We start from the raw sequence: 21,107 nt of genomic DNA on the forward strand, positions 1-21,107 counted from the left end.
TTACTGACTGAACCTCCCATTGTTATTCTGGTTAATGTTTCTGAATATACTTTGGGTATTTTTGTAGATTTCTTAAAAAAAAACTTTTGTCTATTTTAGAAACTATGTTATTTTTTTAAATAGAAGGATGACTTCTATAACTGAAAATTTTATGCTAAGATTCATGCTTTCTACTTGGAAGTGTTTACAGTTCATGCATTTAGATGCTTGCCTGACATTTTTACTTAGTCATTGTAGTATTTTGCACAATTTCTTTCCTTTAGTAGAAGGTACTAGGGGGAGGACATAAAGATATGGTAATATATTGATAGTTAACATGAAAATGAAAAAAAAGGGTAAAGAATACCTTTTCAAGATCATATTAATAATCTGATTTTCCCAGGACATATTGGTCTGGAAGCTGACATGAATAGGGTGCTACAATGAAAGAATACGGGGAAAAATAATAACAATAAAAAATGTATTTCTAGCAACTGCCATCGCTGCTATAGCACCTCCTGGCATCCCTGTGTGTCTTTCTCTGTGCCATCCGTCACATCGCTGGTGTTGACACTCCCTTTGTGACATCATTCACATTACAGTACAGGCTTGCCTTCATTTCAGTTTCAACAGCACTCACGGTGAAGTAAAGACAAGTACCTTCTCACGATTAAACTCTACAGATGTGTTCCTTCTTTTCCCACAGTAGCACTCTTTCCCCCTATTTGATTTACTGATCTAGTCTCTTACAGCCTCCTTCCCCAAAGAGTCTGGCACAGGTTTCCCGAGGGCTGTTCCAGGAGACAATTTGTGTGACACATTATTTTGCTTCTTTCTTCCCCTCTTGTTCCCAGTGTGTTCCAACTCAGATTCAAAAACAGTCCTACCAGGCATGAGCTTTTTTTGTTGTTTTTTTTTCAGATGTATACAGTCCCTGAGAGGTAAAGAGTACACCATTTTTGCCTAAATGCTTTTAAAAAGCAATTTAGGAATGGGGTCCTGAGTTTAGGCCCTGTGTTGGGCTCCATGCTGGGCAAGGAGCCTACTTAATAAAATAAAATAAAAAAATAAAATAAAATAAAATAAAACATTTGCTATTTTTTAAATGTTTGTTTATTTACTTATTTTGAGAGAGAGAGAGAATATAAGTGGGGTAGAGACAGAGAGAGAGGGAGAGAGAATCCCAAGCAGGCTCCGCACTATCAGCACAGACCCCAATGTGGGGCTCAATCCCATGAACTGTGAGATCATGATCTGAGCTGAAATCAAGAGTCAGACACTTAACTGATGGAGCCACCCAGTTACCTCTAAAATACATTTTAAAAAAAGAAAATACCATTTATATAATTTCCATAGTCATTATAGGGCCCAGAGTAGGGGGTGTTGAGTTAGCTTGGGAGTGAAAGAATCACAAGGCTTTGTCATGGTCATCTCTTACTTGATTATTGGTGCCTATTATGGACTAAATGTTTGTGTTTCCCCAAAATTCATATGTTGAAATCCTGACTCCCAATGTCATAGCATTAGGAGGTGAGACCTTTGGAAATGAATTAGATCATAAGGGTAGAACACTCATAAATGGGATCACAGAGGGGCTTCTGGTTGGCTCAGTCAGTTAAGCATCTGACTTTGATTTCTGCTCAAGTCGTGATCTCACAGTTCATGAGAAAGCCCCGAGTTGGGCTCTGGGCTGACAATGTGGAGCCTACTTAGGATTCTCTCTCTCTCTTCTCTCTCCTCCCCTCCCCCTGCTCATTTGTTCTCTCTCTTTCTCAAAATAAATAAACCTAAAAAAATAATAACAAATGGGACCACAGAGAGACTGTGGGGAGCTCTCTCCACTCCTTTGCATGTGAGGACACAGGGAGAAGTCAGCTATCTGCAACCAGGAAGTGGGTTCTCACTGGATACCCAATTGGCTAATGTTTTGATCTTGGACTTCTAGCCTCCAGAACTGTGAGAAATAAATGTTTGTTGTGTAAGCCATCTAGTCTATGATATATTTGTTATCAAAACCCAAGCTAAGACAGTACCCAAAAATACGGTGCCAGGGAGGAGCAAAATGACCAAAGGGCAAAAACTTAAATAAGATCATGATCCAAGATAGTAGGTAAAATATTTTATTGAATGAAGTATGGCAGCGGGGAAGGAGCTTAGAATGAAACATTCATTGAAGAATAGAATCAGGAGACATTAAAGACTCCAATGGGTCCAAGAGAGGTTCAGAAGCACAGAGATCCATAAGCACACAAGCACTGTCTATGACAGCGGTCTTCTTATGCACAAGATGAGGAATTTAAAGTAAAAGCTATTCCAGGCCTATTAATATAGTCTTTTACTATCCTTTGCATTATTTAGAGATTGGGAGCTTCCTTAGACTTGACTTTGGGTGTAAGCTGCTCTATCCATTGAATTCAACTTTGATCAACACTGAATCAATCATTCCTTCATTTATTTTAACCTTTCTTTCATATACTGGTTGCTTCTCTCTGTGTTGCATTTATGTGTAATCTTCACCCCCACTTTTCACCTTACCTACACTTCATGATTTACAGTCTGATAAATCTTACTAACTGATTGTCTACCCTGAGCTAAAACACCAATAGTGAAGAAGCATCACTAACTCTCAAAGTTGTTGATCTTTTCATTTTCAAATGGCTTTAATTGTTAGAAATGTTTTCCTTCTGATCACAAAAGCATGTACTCTACAATATGATTGTGCAAGTAAAATGTGGTTTCTTTACTACAATGGCTGCACTGATGTCTGTAATACTGCCTACTACACACACAGACATTCCAGAAAATGTGGACACTGCAGACTTACAAATGGATGATATTTCTGTCTCTTTTGATTCAAAGCAGAATATTCATTATTTCTAAATTGCACCTTCCTTGCAGGCTGGTTTCAACAATACATTTTTGATGACTGAATTTCCTTAGGTAATTGCCCAGTCTTTCAGGTTTTGCTCCTGTTTCTTTGTTCCCTCAAGATGGTATCTAAGTAGATGAGGACAGCTTACTGTATTTCCCTGTCATCAGGGAAGAAGGTTCCTCATATTCATATGGTATCCTCCAGATTATCTAGTCTCTGATGTGAAAGTGCAATATAGTCTGCCTCTTGGTATTGAAAATTTTGAGGGATGAATGGTCCCATATAGTATTACAGGCAAATATGAAAGTACTCAACACTGCAGCCCATGAGCTTGGCAATTTTACCCCCATTGTGAAAGAGCCTACCCATGATAACCTCTTTAATTTAATGTCTCTGTTCATCTACTGGTGCTGCCAGCACATCTGCGGACCCTTACTAGGGCATGTGGGAACCATTGGGGTCCCTAAACACAAAATATAGGCCAAGGGAAACCAGGAACATGGCTACAACTTGGTAGATATCCAATATCCACAAATGCCTCTGAGGTATCTTTTCTTAGCAATGTTTGTTATGGCGCTAAGCTAAACCCTGTCACCTTCTTTGGGACCTGAAGCTCCCCATTGCTAAACGGGGGGAAACTATCCCTATTTCTAACATTCACAATCATTGTCACTCCTTAAAAATTTTTTTTACTGTTTATTCATTTTTGAGAGACAGAAACAGAGATTGAGAGGGAGAGGGATGGAGAGAGAGGGAGACACAGAATCTGAAGCAGGCTCCAGGCTCTGAGCTGTCAGCACAGAGTCCAACATGGGGCTTGAACCCACGAAATGTGAGATCATGACCTGAGCTGAAGTCGTATGCCTAACCGACTGAGCCACCCAGGCACCCTGTCACTCCTTTTAAAGCTCAGCCAATTGAAAAGAGTGTCTAACCCTTTTGCTCTACTCTGTCTCCTTTCTTCCACAATCCCTGAAATGTGATGCTTTTCTCTACCTAATATCTCTCCAGGTTTGCAAGCCTAATAGCCAGCAATGTGCTGACAAATGTTTAACAACTGGCACTTTGTGGGAAGAAAACTAATTTGTAGGGTTTGCAGAATTTCATGGGGTAAGTGCTCCTACACAGCCAATTTCTAGCTACCAACGTGATGTCTCTAAATGAGTTATGGAGTGATGCATATAACTAGGTCTTGGAAACCAGTACCAGCCCACCCCAGCACACCTGCTTAAGGTCTAATGATCACACACTAAGCAGAGGATTTGCTGTACAATTATCTGTGATCTGAATCTTTTAGCTTTCCTAAATTGATAGACTAACAATATTCTTTTTCTCCCTTTTTATTCCAGTTGAGCTGCAACTACAGTGCATATTCAGGGAGGATTATGTTTTGTTTCATGTATTTATCAAATTTTCCATTGTTTCAGGAAACTTTCATGGTATTTGAGCAGCCAACAAATCACACCTTTGTGAGTCTGTTGGTTCATGACCTTGGGAATTCCTGGGTAGGATTTGAAAGTGGCCCTTGTAAACAGAGAGCAGGGGGAGATGAAAGAAAGGTCAGAACACTCCAGATTGGTAGGTGACAGCTTCAGTAAGCAAGGGAAGTTACACTCAAGGCTTGTCTTGAGTGACCGCAAGATCTTCTTGGATCTTTACACCCACCCCCTCAGAGTCTTGAGTTTATACAGAGGACTTAACCAGGTTCAGTCACGCATCCAGTCCAGATGGTCTCCTTAACACATTACTCTCTCAAGGTTGCATTCCCAAAGTGGCTCCTAGTGTGGGAACAGTGGGCAGAACATACATTCCAAGGACAGGGGAGGGGCTGGAGCCTCTGATTGCCCAGCTCTCAGGCCAACCTGCTGTCACATACTCTCAATGACTTCCTCTGATTCAATCTGCATTTATCTCTCTTGAGATTTGTGTCAACTGGTATTACAGGCAAAATTCCATGATTTCTCCTTATATAGTGAAACCCGATAATTGACATATTGAAGTATACATTAATTTATCATAAAATTTTCTCCTTTATAGTTTTTCCAAACTGAAAAGTGTGTTTGTAATATATTTAAAGTGCACAATGTGATGATTTGATGTATATATGCATTGTGAAAGGATTCCCCCCCATCAAGTTAATCAACACCTCCATTCACCTCACATATTTACCCTTTTTTATTTTATTTTATTATTTTATTTTATTGTTATTTATTTTTTGTTAAATTTTTAATCTTTATTCCTTTTTGAGAGAGAAACAGAGTGTGAGCAGGGAAGGAGCAGAGACAGAGGGAGACACACAATCCGAAGCAGGCTCCAGGCCCTGAGCCATCGGCACAGAGCCCGACGCAGGGCTCAAACCCACAAACCGTGAGATCTTGACCTGAGCTGAAGTCGGACACTCAACCGACTGAGCCACCAGGTGTCCCTATTTTATTTTATTTTAATTAATTAATTTTGGTGAGAACATTTATGCTCTACTTTCTTGGAAAATTTTAATTATACAATATAGTATTATATCAGCTACAGTTATCATGTTATACATTAAATCTTCAAACCTTATCCATCTTATAACTGAAAGTTTAGACCTTCTAACCAATCTACTCCTATTTCCCACATACCCTAGCCCTTTGGCAAGCACTGTTCTGTTTCTGCATTTCTTTGTTTTAGATTCCACATACAAGTGATACCATGCAGTATTTGTCTTTCTCTGTCTGACTTATTTCATTAGCATAATGCCCTCCAAATCCATCCATGTTGTTGTACATGATGGGATTTTCTTCTCTTTTTTTAGGATGGAAAAATTCTCCTCGTGTGTGTGTGTGTGTGTGTGTGTGTGTGTGTGTGTCCTATTTTATTTATTTAGTCATCTTGCTGATAAACATTTAGGTTGTTTCCATCCTTGACTATTGTGAATAAAAGCCAGATATAACCTGCAATTTCTTTTTCCAAAAAATAAACGTTGCAAAAAACATGGAAATACAGATCTCTTTAAGATAATAGTTTCATTTCCTTTGGCTGTAGGACCAGGAGTGGTATTGCTGGATAATAGGGTAGTTCCATTTTTAATTTCTTGAGGAAGCTTTATGCATTTTCTGTAGTGTCTGGGTCATCTTATACCACCAATAACAGGGCACAATGGTTCCCTTTTGTCCACAGTCTTGCCAGAATTTGTTATCTCTCGTCTTTTTGATAGTAGGTATCATAACAGGTTTTAGGTACCTCCCTTATATGAAGACTGGGAATTACAAATTATCTAGGTGGGTAGGTTACATTAGTAATGAATTTTATTTTGGTAAAGGTGACTGTTTTAGATTAGGATCCCCAATAAGCAGGCCCTGAGAAAGGATTTGAATGCAAGGAGTGTTTTTGGGAAGTAATCCCCAGGATGCACTGGCAGAGGGGTGTGGAGTGAAACAAGAGAGGAAGGGACAGGAGAGCAGGTGCATTAAAAAGCAAGTTAGCTTCCATGAGCCCCTGAAGCACCATGTCTTTGGAAGCTTCTGAGAGAGTGTGCAGAACACCACCATCTCTCAACTATCACACCTGAGATGTTAGGAAGCTAGAGTGTAAGTTATCCATTGCCATTTGTCATTGACTGGGGGCAACTGCCGGGGACTCTGGCTCCCCAGCACTTTTGGCCTGTTTCATGTATGGATCAAGCATGGACCTGTGGCTACAGAAAGACCTCAGGCAGAGGGGCACAAGTGTTAACACAAAGAGGTTTGTAGGCAATTTTAGGGCAAGTGCTGATAAGAGGGACACGACCAATGTCTGCTCCAGTCCACCCCTTGTACCACCACATCCACTCAGGCCCTGCCTGAAGTTATCTGTTTTGTAACTGATTCCACAAAGTTCCGGCAAGTCTCTCTCTCTCTCTCTCTCTCTCTCTCACACACACGCATACATACATACACACACACACACACACACACACACACACACATAATTTCAGAAACAAAACTACCTCATTTATTACCCATTTTATTTTTATTTTTTAAAATTTATTTATTTGAGAGAGAGAGAGTAGGTGAAGGGCAGAGAGAGAGGGAGAGAGACTCCCAAGCAGGCTCAGCACTGTCAGCACAGAGCCCGATGTGGGGGCTCGAACTCACCAACTGTGAGTGAGAGCATGACCTGAGCTGAAACCAAGAGTCAGACGCTTAACCAACTGAGCCACCCAGGTGCTCCTCCACCACCTGTTTTAGAGTCTCCTCACTTTCAGCCAGCACTTGTCCTGGCTTACGTCTCCCACCTGGTTGGGCAACACAGACCTAGGCCCTCGGTGCATTGTCTTGAAGATGTCAGATTATCCCCTGAGATGGAATGCACCAGGAGGCTCCACAGTGAATTCCATGAGTTCTAGCCACGTTCCTCTCTGCTCCCAGTATGCAGCACAACCCTATCAGCTCATGTCAATCGTTATAGTAACTCTTTTCTTTGCCCGCTCTTCTATTGGCATGGGATGCCCAATATGCCTGGATAGCAGCCAAAGTTCTAGGTGCAGTGAAGGCTCTGCCCCACCACCCTTCCCTCCCCCATTGTCTGTGCCCTTACGAGGTCATTCTCCATTCTATCCTGCTAGCATGTTCTGGCCTGCCACAGTGTGTGAGACTAGCGCTCGCTGCAACCAGAAAACGTCCCCTGGCAGAGATCAGCAATCAGAAGTCACTGGTGTGTACAACCAAGGGATATGGGAGAGAAGTGACAGCATCTGTTACACTTATGCTACAAAGTATTTGTTATAAAGGGGGCTATGATCTTGTGGTTTTAATAAGAAAGACATATTTGTTCTTATGGCACAGAGCTCCTAAAGCTCTTGGAATTTCCTAAGTGATGAGAGTGATAAAGGTCTCTTTTGTTATGTTAATGAGACAGCTCTTGGAAAGCACCTAAGGATAGGTGCAGAATCAACCAGGTGCTTTGAGGGTTGGAACTCTCAGCCCCATCCCCAACCTCTAGGGAGTGGAAAGGGGCTGGAGGTTGAATTAATCACCAATGGCCAATGATTATAATCATGCCTATGGAATAAAGACACCACAAAAACGCAAAAGGAGAAAGACTGGAGAGCTTCCAGGTTAGTGAGTGTGTGAAGTTCAGGGACAGTGGCATACTCAGAGAACATGGAAGCTCTGCACCATTTCCCCACACTTTGCCCTATGCATCTCTTCTATCTGGCTGTTCCTGAGTTACATCCTTTTATTATTTATTTATTTATTTATTTAAATGTTTATTCATTTTTTGAGAGAGAGATGGAGACAGAGCATGGTTGGGGGAGGTGCAAAGAGAGAGGAGGAGACAGAATCCAATGCAGCCTCCAGGCTCTGAGCTGTCTGCACAGAGGCCAACACAGGGCACGAACCTACAAACTGCGAGATCATGACCTGAGCGGAAGTCTGACGCTTAACCCACTGAGCCACCCATGTGCCCTGAATTAATGGACCCGTAATCTTGTAGTTTAGTAAAGCGTGTTCCTGAGTTCTGTGAGCTGCTCCAGCAAATTAATAGAACCCAAGGAGGAGGTCATTGGATCAATCAGCTAATCTATAGCTGATTGACCAGAAGCACATGTGACAAACAGGGCTTCAAAGTGAGAAGACTGGTGGGGGGGAAGGGAATGGGGGAGTCTTGTAGGACTGACCCCTTAACCTGTGGGATCTGATACTATCTCTGGGTAGATAGTGTCAGAACTGAAGTGAATTGTAGACGCCTTGCTGTTGTCTGAGAACTGCTTGCTTGGTAGTATGGGAGAAAAAAGTCACACTGGAGTGTGATAATAGATATGAGGTAAAGAACCACTGGCTATACTATGAACTATACATTTATGTACCTAATTGCATTTGATAGCTGGACTCTAAATCTTTTATCACTCAAGGTATCCCTTATTTTATTTTATCCTTCATGTTATCATTTGGACATCAAAAATCTTTACATAAGGAAGTCCTGGGGACAGAGAAAAGGAAATAAAGCAGAGCAGACATAACCAGTGTCCTCCCAATTTTCAGGACCTCTTCAATAAGGACAGAGAAATACAGCTGTAAAAGTGAGCAGGACTTGAAGAGCTCAGTTACTGAGTACAACGTGTGAGTTTTCCGCAATCAAGTGGTAACAGAGAGTAGTCTGTTCAGATCCCACTTAGCTCTACTGCTTGGGTGCAAGAGGGAACTTATTTTAGCCGTCGGCCCAAATATATTGGTTAAATTATTACCATTTTAATTTGGAGGCAGCTGAGAAAATATATGGCAATTACTCCCAGTGACCACTAGATTCAAGATGTCTTTTCATTCATTAATTATTAAGGATTGGGCTTTTGTAAGAGGAGGTGATGGTGACCTCTCTCTCTCCCTCTCCCTCCCCCCCCCCCTTTCATTTAACACCTCTTTCATAGAGGTGCTGTGAGGATTTCTGCCTGTGTGGTAATGAGGTTCAGTAGCCTGCTTTGAATTTGTCAGTGGAAAAGGTGTTATAAAATTTTAAAGTAAAAAATATACTACTACTAATAAGGATGTTGATCTTGAAATGCAATATGAAAACCAGAGACTGGAAATTTAAAATTTGTAATGAAATGCTCTAAAGCTGTGATCTCTTCAGACCTCTGGAGTTCAGCAGGGGTGGGCCCAGGGAAGACTTGGATGGAAGAAGATGCAGGATGTGGTGGCGGTGATTCAGTAGGTGGCCCTCTTCCATCCCAAGGTGGTCCGGAGCCAGCTCCCAGCCCTGGGTTATGGAGCACTGTGCTGCAGGAGAACCATCCATTGGATGAGATGTAAGACTGAGTTTCTGACCACCTCTGCTCATTAAAAATTCTGGGGCATTTTTATAAGGTTAAGGATGTATCCTTGTGTTCTACAATCTGGTTCCAGTTGGGTAGCAATATTGGCTTCTTGGTAAAGTCTAGAGAAAAGAAAATGCATGGAAATTTCAGGAAGATGGTTAGCATTCCTATAGGAGAACATGCAGATAGATTAATTCAAAATTTTATTCCCAAATCTTATTTTACAGAGTAGCAAAACAAAACACCTGTTTGAGTAAGTTTCTTATTGGAGTGTAAATGTATTTGTAGATGAGAGATAGATCTCCTTTCTTGGTAAGTTTATATAATAGGGGTTAATTTAAGGAGCCACTCCAGTATTTATATACGGTGATGAAATGTAATTTGAGGTATTTTCTGGGCTTTGGTTCAGTCCTTTGAATAACTCATCTTTGGGATAGTAAATGGAAAAAGATACATAGTGAATGATAATTGTGTTGATTTAGAATAACCTGAAAGCTTTTCTTCACCCCATTTAGCTCCGTGTCATCTGTAACTTCCTGAACTCTTAGTTCTATGTCACCTATAACTTTACATGTAATACACTGTGATTACAAAAATCAGAGCAAGAATGTAAAATTTATTCTTAATAAGAAATGGACTAGGGTAAAAAAAAAAAAGAAAAACAAAAATTACTATAAAGATTAGGTCAAGGAGAGGAGAGTGATTATCAGAGAAAACTTACGCATTCTGAGGTTTATTCAGAGTCACCCCTTTTTTGGGATGTGAGAAGAACCACTTTGCTTTCTCCCATGCATCACTTACTATTCTTACTGAGCTCAAAATGCCCCATTTCTAGATTTTTGTTAAAGAAAATCATTGAGCCTAAGCTCCCTATGTAATTTGCCATTTCTGTGGAAAGTTACCATAGCGCTGTGGTTCCTGTAGAATGAAAAAAATGCCTCACAGCTTCAGGCAGACATCAGCTCAGATTAACTAATATGGCACTTCCCTCTCTGCCTCTGAATGTGAGATATTGATTATATTGAGAAGCCCTGATGTCTTCTTTTCTGAACTCCGTATTAATGGAAGAAATAGTAGACTAGCATATTGCTTTCTGTATTTAAGTCTTTATGAGTACATAATAGTTACCTATGCACACTGATTACTTCTTTTCTACAGTCTCTACAGGTAGTTATTTTTAAATGCTGTATTTTGACACTTTTGCTATGCTTTTAACATACTTACTGTGTTCAAGCCAACCAGACATGCCATAGTCATAAGTGAGATTGCCCTTTGGGGGCTAATGCTTTGAGGGAGGCAAGAATATAAGAGACAGTATAACAGTATAATAAATAGCCCTAGATTCTGTAGGATCCAATGCAGCTACAAATAAAAATAACATGTAAATGTAAGGATAACTGGTCAAGTGCCAGTATTCTTTAGCTACATTTACTTAAAGGTACAAAATATATAATTGCTGGATCATGGTATCAACAGATCAGGAATCCAGACTGAATTGTGGGGTACCTTAGCCGAGGGACCCGAAATATCTGCGTCTCTGTTTATATTTATTATGAATTATCCTCGTTTATAGCAGTTAGGATGCTATCATTCTCTCCTCCCATTTCATGTGAACAATGTTAATAAATCATCTTTAAAAGCAAAGACTAAAACTATATTTAAATGAAGTTCCCCCAAAGTTCATGCTATACCACTTTTCTTTTACAAAAGACCTACATTGGTACCTGTTTTTGCTAACTGAAAGAAATCAAAGAGGATTTTGACGTTTATGAAAAGAGGCAAAAAGTGCAAATAACATTCAGCATGTGTTTGACAGCGAGCCGAGCTGTTACAGAAGCCGTGCACACTCTGAACAGCGAGTGGTACCAACAAGCTTCTTCCTGAGAACTACGCTGAGCATCTCAGCATTAAGCCACCATGACTTTGACCTGTGTCTGTAGGCATTTGTGCTTTATCTCGATTTATTTGTGCACCCGTTAGCAAGATGTGTCTTAAAGTATCAGCAAAGCCTCAGAGAGGTTATTTTGGGGGTCTGGGAATGCTCAAAATTTTCCCAATGGATTAATGGTAATTGCTTCTTTGCTTGACTCCACTTGGGCTTACAAAACTTTACATAGATACACTCTACTTTCAGATTGCAGGGGAAGCCTGTATTTGTAAGTATTTCTTTTCAGGGTAAACTGCTCTATGTGAGCCAAAGACTCAACATTTATATTTTTAATATTCTTTAGTTATACATTTATTTTGCTTTACATGATATCCAGCAATTATTTTATAACAGAATTAACCAAATATCAAAAGAATTTCAATGTGTGACTAGTACAGAGAAAACCAGTACTTTTTAAAAAAATGATCTGCCTAAGCATAGGCAGAAGTAATAGCAATTCTCTTTTTAGCAGTGTCACAGATGATGCAAAATATAATTTGTTTTCTTTTTATATTATAGATTTACATGTAGTTGTGAGAAATAATTAACAAATTCACATACCCTTTACTCAGTTTCCCTCAGTGATAACATCTTGAAAAACAATAGTACAATATCACAAGCAGGACATTGGCATTGATATAGTCAAGATACAAAACAGATTCAGCAACACCAGGATCCCTCCAGGGGACCTTTTGTAGCCACACATATTTCCTAACCACTCAGTCCCTGCACCTGGCTCCCAACCTCTGCCAACCATTAATCTGTTCTCCATTTCTATACTTGTTTAAATTTCAAGAATGTTATGTAAACAGGGTCATACAATATACAACATTGGGGGTTGGCTTTTTTCATTCAGCTTAAGTGTCTGGAAATTTATCTAAGTGTTTGTGTGGATCAGTAGTTTGTTGCTTTTAATTACTGAGTGATTGGTATTCTGAAAAATACATTTGTTAAGCTCTAAACACACCTTACTAGGAATGCTGCTTTACCTAGGGGATCCTTGTTTTTGAGTAAAGTGCACAATGAAAGAATAATAACACATCATGAGAGGGCTATTTCTTGCTACAGTCTACTTTTAAAATTCTGGTAGTTTAAATGAACTATGAGCAAAAACAACATGAATGTATCTGGAAAACACAGTTAACATATTTTTAAATTACATTAATATAAACATGCGTCCATGATCATGGGAAGTAATACAACAGTTTTCTTCTCTTCTGTAGCGCAAAACCAGACCTAGAGCATTCCAGGATGCTGCTGATAAGCAGGTATAAAGATGCAAAAGACACTGAAGGGCCAAAATCCATGTTGCTCAATAAACTGTTCTACAAACTGGGAATCTCTCTCTCCCTCTCTCTCTCTCTAATGTTTATTTATCTATTTTTGAGAGAGAGAGAGTGAGAGTACAAGTGGGGTAGGAGCAGAGAGAGAGGGAGAGAGAATCCCAAGTAGGCTCCATGTGTCAGCACAGAGCCTGACACAGGGCTCCAACTCATGAACCATGAGATCATGACCTGAGCCGAAATCAGGAGTTGGATGCTTAAACAACTGAGCCACCCAGGCACTCTATCTATTGGGGAAAATAAAGCTTCATAAGATTTCAAATATTTTGAATGCTGGCTGCTATGTATGGAAACTAACAAAGTCTTATTTTGTATTTCCCCAAAAACAGAATTGGGAAATAAATTGAGAAGAGGCAAATTTTATTTCAGTGTTAGAGAAGGCTTCTCCCTGCCTTTGTTTTACTGAGATATAATATGTATAGACATTTGGCTAATGATGATTTCCTCCAAAATGATAAGGAGGTTCAAAACATTTTATTAGCCTTTAGGAACACTGGTGGATTTCATTTATAAAAGAGGATTACATTTATAGACCAAAGATGTTTCTGAGCTATGCTTAATTTTTTTCCTGGCATCTTTTTATGACATGCACAAAAAGTAATAGTTTGGGTGCTATTATAACTTCTGAGGGTAAAGTAAAACTAACTTTAAAATTCAGTGGTATTGGAGTATCAAAATAAATAGGCTATACTTACATATTTTTTCATCAAGTAACCATCAAATTTTTCTCTATAAATATGCTCTAATTGAAAACACAAATGATCCTTAAATTCGAACATTTTAAAGTGGACTGCATATCAGTATCAGCTGTAGAACTGAGGTATTTGCTCAGGGAGTCAGTAAGAGCTCAGTCCTGGACAATCTATCAGTACTTTATTTGGTGGACACTGTACTTTTTTCTTCTACTTCTCCCCCCAAAGTAGATTTTTTTTTCATGTTATTACATATTCCTTTTAAATTTTAGTAAAATGTGTTCCTCTTTATAAAAGTACTTGATGTCTTCTTTGGATAGAGAGGCTCTTTACTGCACCTACATAAATATGGAATGTCATTCATTCATGAAGATGGTGTTACAGAAAATCGGGGTAACTCTTCCCCTATTACGTGTTCTCTGTTCACCTTTGCCTCAACATCAAAATATTTAGTTTCTGTGATTTATTGTATGGCTCTGTCCAGAGTCCAGTGGAAGAGATCTGTTGTTTGGATTTGAAAATTAAAGTGAATGGTCTCAAAAAACAAGGCATAAGAGTGAATCTTTATTACTCCCAGGCTGTTGTTAACATATTGCATATATTTTGAGATGAGGGTTATTTTTAAAGTAATTATTACTGCTCAGAGATTAGTTCACATTCAGCCCAACCCCTATCCTCTTACTACCATTTACTTCTGCAGACACAATTGAAAATTACTATTCATAATGATGAGTCTGAGACACTAGACAAGTTTGAATCATCACAGAAAGATTCAATTAAACCTGTCATGCTGATCGCACTAAAGCAGAGAAGTGGAACAATTTATTTAAAAAAAAAACTCTTTAGGGGGCGCCTGGGTGGCTCAGTCGGTTAAGCATCTGACTCTTGATTTCAGCTCAGGTCTTGATCTTGGGATCGTGAGTTCAGACCCTGAACTGGGCTACATGCTGACATGGACTGTGCTTAAAACAAAAGCAAACTTACAAAAAAACATAAAGCCTCTTTAAAACAGTAATATGAGCATTTTTAAAGCTCTCACTACTCATACTATTTATGGTATTTTGCTATTTGTATGAAAATAGATGTACAATAAATGCATTCACAGCTCTTTTATTTGACTCAGGTACTATGTGCTCTGCTATCATGGCCTGTGATTTCCTTCCTTGTTAATAGTCTTGTCCTCTGAGGTTGAGACATTAAGGGTGTCGAGGAAAGCCTTAAGTCTTCACTTCTATACAGAACATCACCTTTAGATATGTACGTATATGAGACTCTTAAGTGAAAAGCATATGGACTACACACATTTTATCATTTATCATTATTTAGGAGACTAACTATACACACACACACACACACACACACTCACTTGTATCATTACATAATGATTCACTTTGAAGAGTTGCAATTGTAGAGGAGTTACTGAAATTACTGGTGTTACTAATGAGTTACTAATATGATCAATGAGAATAACTGATGTGATGGAGAACACATCAACGTATGGTAGGGAAGATTTGGATTCTAGGCCTGGCCATGATCATGTCCATCCTACAAATCATACCGAGTATGTCTCATTTCCAAATTTGAAAACTAGATAAAAATCATGCATTTGAGTTGGAGACCAACTGAGGGAATTTATGGGGAAGTGGCTGGAAGGAAGCGCTAAGAAATGTGAACATGGTAGTCTGCAAGCTACTGAGACCTTGGGATTCACCCCATGTTTATTTTAACAGCCTTCAGAAGGCGGCTTTATATTTTATTAGTGAATCAAATATTAACTGTTTCAAAAATTCCCAGATAAAGTGCCACCAGTTAGAGGTGTGCCTGAGATTATGATCTCCTCAGGCCCTGTGCCTGAAACCTTTGTCTGCAAAGGGCTTTGTTCTTTAAATCCGATGTGACAATAAATATTATCATTTTCTGCATGTGCCACAAAGTGAACAAGGTTGGGAACCCCTGTACCTAAAGCACTCTGATTTCCTTGACAGTTTGTTTAGAAAAGGTGGAGCCAGCAGTTAACAACATCCAAACGTGTTGTAGGAATGCCAGCTGTGTGTCAGACAACGTGGATACAGAGGGCACGGAGGGTAAAGTAACTGTCCTGGTGGTTTGTGCTGCAGACAGTCTGACGCTTTGTTAAAAACTTTTGCATGGGTCACCATCAGTCCTCACACCTTGCTTTTTCCTTTAGTGTTTCTATGCAAGTTCACAATTGTATTTCGAAAGCTGTTACTTAAATTCTTTGGAAATTAAATGGGGGCAGCACTCTACAGAAAGAGTGGGATGTTTGCACTTAAAAATACAAGTTTTCTATGTGTTTCCTCTGACTAGATGTGGAGCAATGAGTATTAGTATGGTCTATCCTGGCAAAATGTTTAATATTTTAAATTAAAAAAAATTTTTTAACATTCATTTATTTTTGAGAGACAGAGCATGAGTGGGGGAGGGGCAGCGAGGGAGAGGGAAACACAGAATCCGAAACAGGCTCCAGACTCTTAGCCGTCAGCACAGAGCCCAACGTGGGGCTTGAACCCACAAACTGTGAGATCATCACCTGAGCTGAAGTCAGACCCTTAATCGACTGAGCCACCCAGGCGCCCATCGATTTAATGGTTCAAATTTAAATTCAACTCCTAAAGTAGTGTTGTTAATTGGAATAGCTGGAAACTATGTCACAGATCACAATGTGAGAGTTATGACTCTTTAGTAATTTTTATTTAGACATCTCCTAATCCTCCTTTCTCAGCTGACTTGCTACCCAGATGCATATGGTTAAACTGATTTTTTTTCTGCTGGGCCCACAAGAAAACGGCTGTGGATTATGGACATTTCATCTGAGAATCCATACGGAGCTTTCAAAACAGTGATTTTTTAAAAGCAACTTTCTATTAAAAAAGTGATGCTCCATGATTCTGCTTATCAGTCCATTCTGGGCAGCAGAATCTTCCAGGCAAGATTTTGAGGGATCTGTCCACTTGAGCAATTAGTTGTATAAACATATGAAGATTGTCTTTAACTTAGACTTTGACAGAGATACCTGTTTCTTTTATTTGTGCATCTATTATTCGTTGACTTTCTTCATTCATCAAGTATTTACTCAGCAAGTATGCACAGAACTACTACCATGTTCCGAGCACTATTAGGGTCATCGGTACTACCCAGCAAACAAGCCAAAGATGTCCATGGCCTTTGTTCACAGGGCACTTACACCCTAGTGAAAGGAGATGTAGGATAAACAAGACAACAAATAAATGAGCAAGACTATAGCTGAGTGCTATAAATAGACTGCAACAGGGTAGTGTGGTAATAAATGAAAAAAATGTGTGTGTGCACAAGGAGACCCAAGACTTTTTCATGTTTGGGAAAAAGCTTTTCTAAAAAGGTAACATTTCAGGGGCGCCTGGGTGGCTCAGTCGGTTGAGCTTCCGACTTCGGCTCAGGTCATGATCTCTCGCGGTCTGTGAGTTCGAGCCCTGTGTCGGGCTCTGTGCTGACAACTCAGAGCCTGGAGCCTGCTTCAGATTCTGTGTCCCTCTCTCTCTGCCCCTCCCCCACTCATGCTCTGTCTCTCTCTGTCTCAGAAATAAATAAACATTAAAAAAAATTAAAAAAGGTAACATTTCAGACGAGAACTGATGGAGCAGAACGAGGCAGCTGTGTGAAGTTCTGTAAATACTAAGGTCATGAGCAAGATTTTCAATTTGACCTGCTAAAGAATGGAAAAATGGCTTGAGGAGCAGGAGACGAACCCATCAGAAACCACTATTCAAGTGAGGCTATTACATTTTTTAAATATAATTTCTTTTAATGTTTATTTATTTTTGAGAGAGACAGAGCGTGAGTGGGGGAGGAGCAGAGAGAGAGGCAGACACAGAATCCAAAGCAGGCTCCAGGCCCTGAGCTGTCAGCACAGAGCCTGACGCGGGGCTCGAACTCACGAACTGTGAGATCATGACCTGAGGTGAAGTTAGATGCTTAACTGAGTGAGCCACCCAGGCTCCCCGAGACTATTGAATTTTAAATTAATTAAAATAAAATATAAAAACTCAGTTCCTCGGTGGCACTATGTTTCAAGTTCTCAACAGCCATATGTGACTAGTTGCCACCATACTTGACAGTGCAGAGTATATCTGCATCATTGAAGAATGTTCCGATGGACAGTGTGGCACTAGTGAAGTAGGAGAATTGGAATAGGGCAGGTCACAGAGAGTGGTTTGCAAAGATCATGAAGGTCCCTGTAGGTGGCCATGAGAACTGCAAGTTCAGTGGAAAGCCTCTGGATGGTTTTAAGCAGGGAGTGACATCATCTGACTTGCATTTTAAAACTCTCATTCTGACTACTGTGTGGAAAATGGTAGGAGAGCAAGACCAGTGAGAAAGTTATTGCAATGTCCTGGCCAGGGATGATGATGGGTCTTTGGTTGGTTATTGTAAGAGGGAGGGTGAAAAGTTGATGGACTCAGGATCTATTTTAGAGGTGGAATCAAAAGGACTTGCTAACAGATTGGAAGTAAAATAAGGTAAATAAAAGAAGGAATTGAGGGCAGTGCCCTCTTTTGGGACCTGAGCAGTTAGGCTCAAGCCTTTTCGCTCAGGTGCTTAAGCTTTTTCCTATGGTAGGAGGACTGGGGAGAAATAGTTTGGGGTGGTGGGGATTGGTGGAGGATGGCAGGGAGGGAGTTGGAAGTCAGGAATTTTGTTTTGGATGCATTGTATTTTAGATACCCATTTGATATATATGCATAGAGGTCAGGGAGGTAGTAGGGAATGAATAAACCCCTGCTATAGAGTATAAACTTTTAAAATTTAACAGAATTCCTTTAAGCATAACTATATTTGGCAAATGATATGCAACCGGGCTGATTTCTAGATCCTCTTCACAAAGCACTAATGAAAACACGGTTGCTAGATTTAGCTAAGTGGAGAGCTTTACCAAATGGATTTTTCCTTTCCATTTTCCATACTCTACTTTCCCGTGGGTGCCTTTTTCTTATCCTTTGGCTGTGTTGTCACGTTCTGAATTGGGATTCATCGCTATCTGTAGAAAATAGGCAGTTTTATATCTGGGTGATTATTCAGTGTCCACTTTATGTACTGGGTCTCACTTCACTTAATATATTCTGCCCAAAGTTTGTCACTTTTTCACTATAGTGTTGTAGCTTTCTGCATCTCTCTAGTAAGAGTATTTGTTATTTTCATTCATCTGCTTCCAGGTTTGGGATGATAATGAAGGTAAAGGGGTGAGGGAATCCACCTTATTTCCCCTGGGTGGGACACATAACTTTCTGGGTGTGATTTTCATTGAGAATGGGGAGAAGCCCAGATGCCAGGACATTGCCTCTGTAATACCATGGAATACCTCAAGGATGTCAGTTTAACATTTAGATCTAGTATTTTTGTGTTGGTGCATTAACAAATGTCATTCTTATTTTTTCTATTACAGTTTCTTAGAATGTCGACATTCCATCTCTCATAAATTCAATTTTTATGATGATTATTTTCTAAAGAACTGAGATAATTGTGGGGGTGGGAAAGAGAGAAAAGTGAAATATTCTAAAATTCCCCTCACTATGCCTTTCTTTCTAACCTTGATACATGCCGTATTTTTCATTTTAATATGCTGTTTCTGATCACCATTGGATATTAGCATGATTTTCCATTCAAGGTTTTTTACTCTGAAGTGTTCCAGGTAGGCTCTGGCATATGAATCATATCTCTAAAAAGGAAACTCAGAAAAGTATGTGTGCATGCTAGGGGGCTCATTTGTCTTTGGCAAAGACATTGTTGCTTCTGTTTCCTTAATTATCAAACAGATGGTGCCCACTGCCATTGACTAGCTGCCCAACTTGTTCTCCACGTGATAGTATAGTTCTGGACATCTGATGGAGAGTTGTATCATCATAGCTCCTCGTATCCATTTATATCATAAATTAATATTAATACCTGCCTCTAAGGAGAGCAGGCTGTTTCCCGTGAAGCTAAGTTTAAGACTTCAGCCATCTTCTCCCCCCTACTTCTATGAATTAATTTTATCTCAAGTATCTCCTTTGGCTTTTCTTTATATTACTTCATCTCTACACACAAAATACAGTGGCATATTGAACCAATTATCCAAATACTCCAGGCTAACAACACACTTTAACCTGGAATGTCAAGATAATTAAGACAAAATTGGATTATTATTAATATTAGTGAAGGCAAATGACATCTAAGGTAGCCATATTCAACACGAACAAGAGTGGACGATCATATTCTTATGTTCTAAATGTAAAAAGAAACTAGCTCCCAACACTGATGGATTTTAAAGGCCCACTGGGTGGATATTGAATGATTTTTCATAATCTGCCTAAAAAGTTAGTTTTAAATTTTTTCTTTAGTTTCTCAAAGACTACATTCCTACAGTATATGAAGCATGCATCCTGTAAACATTCATAACGAGGGTCCTGATTTTTTCTCACAAGCATTCTTTATGGTAGACATACTATTTCACAACCATTGTGAGTCTTCTCAGAGCTCTCCTGCTGTTAACCTACCTGGCCTCACTTCTCCCGTGAGATTTCTTTTAATTCCTTTTAGGCTTCTTAATTTGGTAAACCTTCTTGAGGCTGGGGTCACTTAATCTCCATGTATTTACCACCCACCATCAACAGCTGTTGCCTAATACGCTCATACCCTGGATTTTTCAAATAACAATTTGGAAAAAACAAACAAAAAACCCCGCCCCCAACTCTTATTTCCCAATTTAATAATGCTGTTATGGGGTGCCTGGGTGGCTCAATGGGTTAAGCCTCCGACTTTGGCTCAGGTCATGCTCTCACGGTTCATGGGTTCAAGCCCCACATTGGGCTCTGTGCTGACAGCTCAGAGCCTGGAGCCTGCTTCAGATTCTGTCTCCCTCTCTCTATGCCTCTCCCTGGCCCACGTTCTGTCTCTCTCTCTCTCTCTCTCTCTCTCTCTCTCAAGAATAAATAAACATTAGAAAAAATTGAAAAATAATAATGCTGGTACTGTCTTGGTAACTTTTTGAGATTTTCCATCATTTGGAATAATAGGAAAGGCTTGGGTTCTGTTTAAAACAGACCTTCCAGCAGGAGCAGCCAGAGCATTACAATGCCACCTGAAATTGGTTTGCTGTTGTAACTGACTTGAGAACTAAGCATCTTTGAATCACTGACAGTAGATGTGGCTTGTCATCAGGAGGTAGCATGTTAGTTTCCACTGCCTGACAAGTAGGCAAGGACAATCCTTTTTTCCTAGCGTCCTAGGAAGCTCGGCCTGAGGGCCAGCCGCAGAAACCCGCAACCCCTGGCTTCAGTAAGCTGGGCGGTGGTAGACCAGCCTCAGCAACCCTTTCTCCAACGTGCTCAAGTGCGTGCGGGACCCGCTCAGGAGAATGCCGCAAAGCGCTGAAAGCAGCGCCTCCTCCGGGGGAGGAGGCGGGAACTCGGCTGGGAAAGCTTTCCTAGGGAGTTGCCTTAAAGAAAGCAGCAAGCAAGCTGAGTCGCTGATCACTCCAGTTGCCCGC

General features: G+C 40.0%; 1 protein-coding gene across 1 annotated transcript in view; it reads left to right on the top strand.

Moving 5' to 3' along the window:
• Positions 1 to 21,107, top strand: part of PDE3A (phosphodiesterase 3A) — a 526,332-nt gene that overhangs the window by 194,312 nt on the left and 310,913 nt on the right. The window lies entirely within an intron of this gene.

This window comes from Acinonyx jubatus, chromosome B4 (assembly GCF_027475565.1).
Source record: "Acinonyx jubatus isolate Ajub_Pintada_27869175 chromosome B4, VMU_Ajub_asm_v1.0, whole genome shotgun sequence".
Classification (NCBI taxonomy): Eukaryota; Metazoa; Chordata; class Mammalia; order Carnivora; family Felidae; genus Acinonyx; species Acinonyx jubatus.